General features: G+C 37.0%; 1 protein-coding gene across 2 annotated transcripts in view; it reads right to left on the bottom strand.

Annotated features, from left to right (window-relative positions):
- The window catches only part of LOC110029917, a 55,995-nt gene that overhangs the window by 32,182 nt on the left and 14,051 nt on the right, over nt 1-9,762 (bottom strand). The gene's annotated exons all lie outside the window — the stretch shown is intronic.

Here is a 9,762-nt window from a genome sequence, read left to right as displayed (position 1 = left end):
AGAATAAAGTCGTCTTAGATGGTTTGGTCATATTAAACGTCGACCATTAGATGATCCGATTAGGAGAGTAGATGTTTTAAATTCGACTTGTGTTAAGAAAGGTAGAGGTAGACCTAGGAAGAATTGGGCTTATTGTATTAAAAATGATCTTAATTTACTAGAACTAAATGAAAATATGACACTAAATAGGACGCAATGGAGAAAAAGGATTCATGTAGCCGACCCCACGTAGTGGGATTAAGGCTTTGTTGTTGTTGTTGTTGTATTATCTTCTAACGTTCATTGTTAATTGCTTAAATTAACCTGAAAAGTTAGTTTAAAATAATTGTGAGCTAAACAAACCAATTAATATTCATACTTATAAATCACATGAATACAAGAGAAAAGAAAGCAATAGGCATATCAGTCAAGCTTTCAATAAATTAATAATAGCATTTGATGTCATTCAAAGAATCTTACTCTATCAATAACACGCAATATAATTCTATATTTGTACAACTGTCACAGGAGCACCGTCTAAAAATATGTAAATTTAGACACATCAATATTAATATTATTTTTGATATACATGCATGAGCACCTTAGTATTCTCCCATTAGTAACATCAAGAGGTAACTTCATCATAGTCAGTCATGCACATACAATCAGTCAACATAAACATATAATTCATGTACTCATCACATTCAATTCAGCATAAAATATAAAACACACACAAAATGCATGAGTAAGTAGCTACAAACATGCATAGCAGCATGATCGATTAAAAAAAGATCTCAATCAAAATAAAACATGTGCAAGTGTTATTTACTGCAAAATAGTTGATAAGAAACAAATTATTACTATAAATTAAAAGTACGAAAACTCACCATGATGATGATTAATTTGTTATTTGATTTTCCCTGACGTCGACTCTTACAAAATTAGAAACCTAAAGTAAATATGGTATAAAATTTATTTATTACATTAAATAAATTATTAACTTTTAAATATTAAATTATTTTATTTTTTAGTATATATAAATAAGTATTAAAATTGTTATTAAATACTTTAATTATAATTATAATACTCACCTTCTAATCTTTATATAGACCGAGCCTTATCAGTCGCCCGAATCACGCGAAAAGAAGCCTTTCCCTTCCCCACACGTGATCTCGATCCTAAGCGCTGGCTCGACTCCCTCCCGCGAGAGTTTCCTTTACTGCAATCAAAGTTGTCTTCTTATCTACGGGAAAGGCACGAATTCTTCCCATGGCTTCTTCCTCCTTTTCTATTTGGCAATGACTTCGACTCCTAGCTCTGTCAACGCCACGACTTTACCAAGAAGCGAAATTCTTCGATGTTGTAAACTCCTTCTCCAGCGCCGTCCTCCTCCTCTGCTCAACACTGATGTTGGCCAGGTGAAAACCCCTTGTTTACGCTTGACACATCTCCTGCCGCTCACCTCTTAGGTAAGTGAATCTCTCTTTGGATGCATCGTTTTATTGGAGAACTCGTCGCATAGACTTCTAATCCCCTCATTTCAAATTCCCGACTTCTCGTTTCATCTCCCTCCTGTTCAATTTCCTCTCCCTGTCAGCTCGGTTTCCCGACTCTTCACATCCTCTTCTTTCTACGCAGCTCTTCATTTCCTTTTTGTGGCTCTTCGATTCCTTCACCTCGGGTAATAAAAATGGAACATTACAAATTTATCTGTGAAAGGGTCGGTTTAACTCCAGTGGTAGACAAGATTAAAGAGAGTCATCTCAGATGATTTGGTCACATTAAACATTTACCTTCTGATAATCTAATTAGGAGAGTAGTTGTTTTAGATTCGACTTGCGTTAAGAAAAACAGAGATAGACCTAAAAAGACTTGGGCATATTATATAAAAAATGATCTTAATATATTAGAATTAAATGAAAATATGACAGTCAATAGGACAATGGAGAAAAAGGATTCATGTAGCCGACCCCACTTAGTGGGATAAAGGCTTTGTTGTTGTTGAATGAATTATTTTTCACCCCAACTCATCCAAAGTTGGATCTATATTCTCTCATTTCTTCTCATTTTCAATCTCAACCATCTTCCTCTTTTCTAATGAATAATAAATAAAATTATTAATCAAACTTTAAAATAAAAATTATGTTGATAGTTAAAACTTTTTTTTATGGATTACTTTCTTATTTATTGTGCGATAATGTTTGAGGCTCAAGTGTTGATAGTTGGAATATATTGATATTGGTTATAAACCTTTGTTTTAAAAAAATTGCACACCACCTCAAAAATTTAAAATGCGGCACTCTATTTTTTAGCTTGTTAGAAAAAAATGCATTCCACCTCAAAATCTTTAGGTGAAGGCACACTTCAATCTGAGTGAGACGTACATCTCACCTTAGGACTATGAAAATCTTCTTATTCAATTTAAGGTGATATACATTGTTGTGGAAGCACCTAATTGAAACAAATGATGGTGTGTCTATCAAGTGAGAAGCTTGAAGAAGCGAAAAAACATGAAGCCATATATTATATGGTAAAAAAAAACTAATATATCATAGGAGGAAAAAAAAAGTTGATTAATACAAAGATGGCGTCACCCAAAATGCAAAAACTAGAGAATGAAAGCCAACCAAGAGAGCCATAGGCTCAAAAAATAAGAAAATGTCAATGCCAAACAGTGATGACGATAAGAAGCAAATATGGGCACTGAGCATGAATGCACATAATGGTAGGTATGAGATGTCAATCACAATGCTAGTGGGGTATCATCAAGCATCACCCCCTCTCAACCATACATAGAGTTGCTAAGATTTTTTGTAGACTAGTTCATCAATGGCCAATCTGGCATCCTTAACAAAAATGTTTTCATGTGACCTTGTTGCTCCTTAATCTTGAAATATCGTCTGCGTTGTAACAATTTCTATTTGGAACTCTCCACTTAATAAAAACTTTATCATGCATTCCACCTTCGGAATCATCAACAATAAAATTAACAATTACTCTCACTATTTTGATGTTTGATATCAAACAAATGGCTCTATCCTTTACGCCCATGTGCTATCACCAAGACATCCTTGGTCACCTTCCAAATACTCATACAAAAGGACCATATTAACATCCTTAAGCAAGTTACCCAATCGAGATGAAGCTCTGCGCCAAACAATGTCAAGTTTCAAAAAGTTATGTTATCAATCTTGATTTGTGCATTACCAAATCTCGCAATATTCAAAACTTCATCATTAACAAAATAGACCTCATTATCTCATATTAACTAATTACAAATAAGCTTTACATGTGATGCAGGCGTAGAAAGGGGTGGGGCGGGAGCGGGGGCGCGGGATTATCTTCCGCCGAACCGGTTAAGACCTGAGAGAGTCGATCGGCTATTCCACGAGGGATTGGCGCCTCCTTTCTATAGAGGGATCCAATCCTAGTTATCTAGGGCTTATATATTTGATTCATTTGTTCTAGATTTTCAATTTTGCGTGTTTTGTATTGGGACAGTCGTCGGCGTCTCTTCTTCCCTTTGAATGTTGTATTTTAGGGTTCAAGGTAGTGCTTCGGTTGTATCTTGAGCTCCAAGTAGTGTGTATCTTCCATGTTTCCTTCTGCATCGTCCTGACCGCCCTTCGCTGTTGCAGCCACCCAGGATAGCATTTTGGTTGTTGTTTCTTGCAATTTCGGTCCTTGCCATCACTTTCCCCTCCCCCCGCTTCGTTTCCCCAACAATTCCAGAACAAATAACATCATTGCCGCCACTGTCCAACCATCTTGTAACGTTGTCACCACCAAGAAAGCCCTTTGTCTTGTTGTTTTCATGCAGCCTCCCAACTGCCTTCCCCTTCACTTCCTGCGTTGTTTCACCCAAACCGCCCCTTTCCAGTTTTGTTCCTAATGTTCCAGCTCTGCCAGCTTGTCGTCGCTGCCCAAAATAGCAAGGGAACACTGCCTTCCTGTCGTTCCGCCGCTACCCTCACCAAATCCTTGCTGACAATATTCAGGACAGCAACCATATATGTTGTCCCTGCATTTCACACCACCCATTCATTGCTAACGATACTCCTTTGTTGCCACCACACCTGCCAGCCATTTTGATCCAACTAGCCTACTTCCACAGCTCTTGGGATACACTTTAGTGGTGTTTGCGTGTATCAGTTGTTGCATTTCTCTTTCAAGCGTGTTTGGTTGTAATCACATATTTGCTTTCAATAATAACATTTGCTTTCCTAATGTTGTTTTGAGAAATAATTTAGATATCATTTGGTATCAAAACTAGCCTAATATTAGCCTTATCCTAGAGTTTCTAGCATCTACCAATACTCCGCCCTATCTCCACCCAAAACTTTTCTCTTGTTGATTTTCTAAACCAGCCGCACATTTTTTTAAGTTGGGTTCGGAAAAGCTTCCCATACTACACAACCCCTTGTTGACCTCAATTTTCGTGAGGTCTAGTTTTTTCCCATACTACACAACCCCTATACACCAACTTTTACTTACCCAAACCCAAATTCTAACAATGCCACCGAGGAGACAATATTCGGAAGTCTGCTCGGGGGGAAAATAACACAATGTCGTTTATGAAAAACTCGCATAGGCGTCCAGGAGAATTTTAGGGAGGATATGTAGTGGGAAACCCTCCAAGGTACGCCGTCTTCAAAAAGACACCATCCAGTGGGATCACACTAACTCATTTGATCCCCGAGATGAATAATCGCTACTCTAAAAATTTAGCATGAAATATTGGAGAAGCTAGGATTTTGAAGTAAGGGTGACTTGGCCATATTTTGACAACCACGTGGATCAGGACGAATTCATCAAGTGGATCTGTACATTGGAATATGTCTTTGAGTGTCAAGGCGTCCCACCGAATGAAGTGATGAAACTAGCAGACAACTTGTTGAGGACGAGTGCATCTCATTGGCGGATAAACTTGAAGATTCTTCGAGAGCAAGAAATAAAGAGTAAAACTACTATCTGGTCTAAGATAAAACGAGAGGTGCAATGTCACTTCCTCCCAGTTCTTTACAATAAGGATGTTCAAAGCCTATCTTTAAAAATAGATACAACATCACCGAATAACCACATCTTATAGACAAAATTCATTCAAATGTCAAGAGCACAGCCCATAGAGCATCCAAGCGGACCCCACCAGAGGAGAAACTAGTTCAAAGTGGAGAAAATGTGGAACCAATTCGGATTCTTAAATCTATCACAGCCAGGAAGTGTTTCAAATGCCACAAATTTGAGCATATTAAATCAGATAGCACAGCCAGAAGAATAATCTCTTTCACTAATCAGGGAGCAGTTAAGAAATCAAACATTGATTAGGGAGAAGATGAAGATTTCAAAGAGGGTTCTCAACTTACAACCTATGAGGAAGAGACAGGCGATTCCAGTTGGCCCCATGAGAGCGACTCCAGCTGAATTAACAGTAGTTATTCTAGAAGGAAGTGAGTTTGAGGCAATGGGTGTTCATGCAGAGTATGAGATTTTGCTGCCTCAAGCTACCGTTTTTAAGACATTAAGAAAAGCATCAGAAGGATTAGCATTGGATGTCCAAAAGGGCCATGAGTTTGAGGAGTCGATACTAGACACATGACAACCTCAGATTAAGAGAATTTCATAATTCTCAAATAGATAGTCTAACTCTTGAATTGCCCCTACTAAGGAGGTCCAACAAATTAGATATGAGAACCTTTTAAGCTACTTCTCTAAGATCATGTGGAGTCATTTGGGTATTAAATTCAGTTCATCTGTGTACTCACCGATAGATGGTCAGACAAAAGGGATAACTTGCAGTGTTGGAAAATGTCTTAAGAACACTGCGGGAAAGAATCCTATAATGAAATTCAGGTTTTCCAAAGAAAAAGAAGATGTCCCTCCCGAGTAGTTACACTTTAGTATGGTCCAGCATGCCACAGATGTCAGTCCAAAGTTGAATCCTCCATATGAAGTTTTTTATCAAATGTGTCGAGCCGAGTACGAGGAGTGGAAGAAGCAAATTACATATTTGATGGCTCAAGAGTTTGTGAAGTTCTGCATCTATATGCATCACTAACTCAGGTTATGTCGAAATAGAATACTTGTTATATCAGAAAGTACTCTGAAATGTCAATGCCTATAGGATTGGACTTATCGGAAAGTTACAGTAGCTCTACAGCCTTGAACCCAACTAACCCGACACCATACTACGAGAAGCTAGAAGCTTCCACGTAAGAGATCGAAGCTCCCTCAAACCAGGTAGACTAATACGGGCATAAGGAAGAGGGCAAGGGGAGAGATTATGTTTTGTGTCCCAGACATCTGGACAGAACCAGTCTAAACCCGGGAGAGCCAACGACTCTTCTACGAGGGATCGGTGCCTCCTTTCTATAGACAGAACCAATCCTAGTTATTTAAGGCTTATATAATTGATTCATTTGTTCTAAGTTTTCAACTTTGTGTGTTTTGTATCGAGACAGCCATCAACGGCTCCTTTCCTTCAAACATTGTATCCTAGGGTTTCAAGCGGTGATTGGTCTTCAAGTGATGTGTATCTTCTTTATCCCCTTCTGCATCCTCCCCACATCACTCTCGGCCGCCCTTCGTTGTTTAGCCATCCAAGACAGCATTTTGGTTGTTGTTTTCTGCATTTCCAGCCATCACCACCCTCCCCTCCCCCACTTCGCTGCCATAGCAATTCTAGCCCACCAACATCATTGTCACTACTATACAACCACCTTGAACCGTTGCCGCACCAAGAAACCCCATTGCCTTGCTATTTTCCTGCAAGCTCCAGCCTCCCAGGCATTTGCCTCTTCCCACACTTCTTCCATTGCGCTCAAAATGTAGAGCAACAAAAAAACCTTCATTAAATTCTCATCTCCTGTTGTCACCATTTAAGATTAGGTCACACATACCATTGAACTTTAATTTCATAGACAAGCATAAGCTAATAAAAATAGTCACATTTATAACCCAACTTTATAGTGTTAACCATATGGAGCTCAATGCCCAAAAATTTGTCATCAAAGCTGACAGCAAGTGAGCTCAATTGACTTGATCAAATTGAACGCATTGATATGCATTGTTATGACAGCACCTTCAAGTCACCTTAACAATTTAAATTTTTATATTAAATATATTGTGATCATTGTTGAATAGTTTCCGTACATATCAAACCAAGATTTCATCTCGCTAGTTATGATCCACTTGTGCAATATACCGATAGCAATATTCTTGATCAGTAACTTTACAGCTCCTACCACTTGCCTTCCTAACAGAACACAGTCTTCTAGGCATTATAGTTGTCAAGATTCAACATAAAGAGAGGTACTTTCTCTAATAAATTCTTGATCCACATCCTCCAATACCACAATAATGCCATTGAATTGATCAACCCTCACCTTTTGCACCTGTGTGTTATTTTTCCCACATTTCCTATATGCTGAAAAGCTATCGTAGCTCTAATAATAATTGTTAGGCATAAGTGTGTGCCAAAAAGAAATGACGTCATAAGAAATTAAAATAAAAAAATTACAAAAATAACAGCAAAAAAATACTAGAGTTTGCATGGCTCAGTGATATCAAACTACATCTAGGACCACACTTGATAATAACTACACTTTGAACAAAAATAAATCTATAATACAAATGTATGCTCACCCAAATACTAACACACGCTCATCAGTTTTCTTCCCTCAATCTGGTATCCCCCTCCAACCCTGAATTTAATTCTTCCACCAAGGCCTCACTAAAAAATAGGAAGTTTGTCATCTCCAATTTTGGACAACTATTTTAGAGGTTAGCCCATATCTCTAACTTCCCGTTGTTATTATTGGATCTTCAATACTCGCTGTCAACCACCCAAAAAATGCAGAGCATCAAAAGAAGGACCTTCAAGTAGTCCTCATCTCCAGATGTTCACACTTAAGATCACATCAGACATCACCGAACTTCACACTTAAGATCACATCAGACATCACCGAACTTCAAGTAGTCCTCACAGTCATCTCCAATTTTGTTATTTCTCAAACTAAATCAAAAGCACTTAAAGATATCAAAACTAGAGACAACAAAGGAGTTAAACCGGTATCAAAGACTAGCATGAACTATTGACAATTTTCACAGCTAAAACTAAACTCTCTAGAAAGTGATGATGATAAGCTCGCTGCCCAAACTTTGTCATCAAATTTGAAATAAAGTTCAACTGGCTTCCATTTAATATGAATTCAATGATATTCATTTATTAATGATGGATACACTTCTTCCATTGCAATGATGCACACATGAACAAAAAAATAAATAATTTACGAGAATAATAGCAAAATAACACAGAGGGTTTGCATGTTCCGGCGAAATCAGGTTTCTCCTACAGCTGCATACAAAGATAAATACACACCGATGCAAAGATAAATATATGATACAAATGTTTGCTCGCCAAAATATTAGCTCACGCCCTTAAATTTTCTCCCTCAATTTGATATTCCCTCTTCAACCCGAGCTCAATTCTTCCATGAACCACACTCATTGAAGATAAATGAAAGCTCGTCGCCTCCTATTTTGGACGACCACTGCGATGATTAACACTTATTTCCTCTTTTGAAGGTCTCTATCTTCCAGATATTATTGTTGGCTCGTTAGTATACATTCTCAATCACCACAATAAACTAAAAAAAAAAACACCCACAAAATAAAATCAACCAAGATAACCACCCACCTCCATTCACTTGCCGCATCTCCAACTTGCCTCCAAACATGACTAAATTAAAGAGAAGAATGAATGATTGCCTTGAACATCATTCAATAATCTCCTTGCATAATGCTTAAAAAGTAACAAACTTTAAGAAACTATATAGTTGGCAATAACAGGAAGATAGAATACAAGTATAAGTTCGGTAAAATTTTTAGAAATGTATATACATGAAACAAATAGACGCAGAAGGCTTTGACATTGCAACCAATAATGATAAGAAATTATCTCCAGATCTCAACACACTTTGCATTTATGGCGTGTAAGAAATCCTATTTTAATATTATAAAATTTATTTTTAAACCTTCATGATATTGTCATTCAAGTATTACTCTTCTCACGGGAGTCATAATTTTAGCCATCAAGGTCTAACTCTAAAGGTTGATTCATCATTCCTTGTTATTTCTCAAACTAAATCAAAAGCACTTAAGGATATCAAAACTAGAGACAACAAAGGAGTTAAACCGTGTATCAGCCTAACGTCCTGTCTAATCCTCATCATTTGTCATCACCATCGATTTAAGTCATAATGCTTCATTACTAAGGAAAGCCTTCACTTTTATCAAACAATGAACCAAGAATAAAGAATATCTAAACTAAAAAATTGAACCTTATATTGCTTTTAAGGGAAAAAAGAGCACACTCCAACATTTTAGTTATATAGTTATTAACTAAAATTTCACAAACACACTCAATAAATCTCTTTTCAATACATCCAAACTTCTTAGGTTGAGAAGAAAAATTGTGTCAAAGACTCTAGACCCAAAAATAGATCATTAGTGGAAGACAAGTCAACAGAAATGTTTAATTAAGTACAAGATAAATGAGCAAAATATGAACTGCAGTATAAGACTATAATTTTTAAATGCAACAGATAATGAATTTGAGTGTCATTTTGGGCTACAAAATAGTATTCTCATAATTATTATATAAAATGTATATAGTTTGGACCACATAGCTTTTAGTTTTACTCATTTGCCTGCACTCAACATCAAAAGAGGGTCACACGAATTTTCTCCTTCAAAACATGTATACATGCAAGAAGCTTGAAACAA

The sequence above is a fragment of the Phalaenopsis equestris genome, unplaced genomic scaffold (assembly GCF_001263595.1).
Source record: "Phalaenopsis equestris unplaced genomic scaffold, ASM126359v1 Scaffold000610, whole genome shotgun sequence".
NCBI lineage: Eukaryota > Viridiplantae > Streptophyta > Magnoliopsida > Asparagales > Orchidaceae > Phalaenopsis > Phalaenopsis equestris.
Note: the sequence above shows the minus strand (reverse complement) of the source record. Positions and strands in the feature narration are given on the sequence as shown.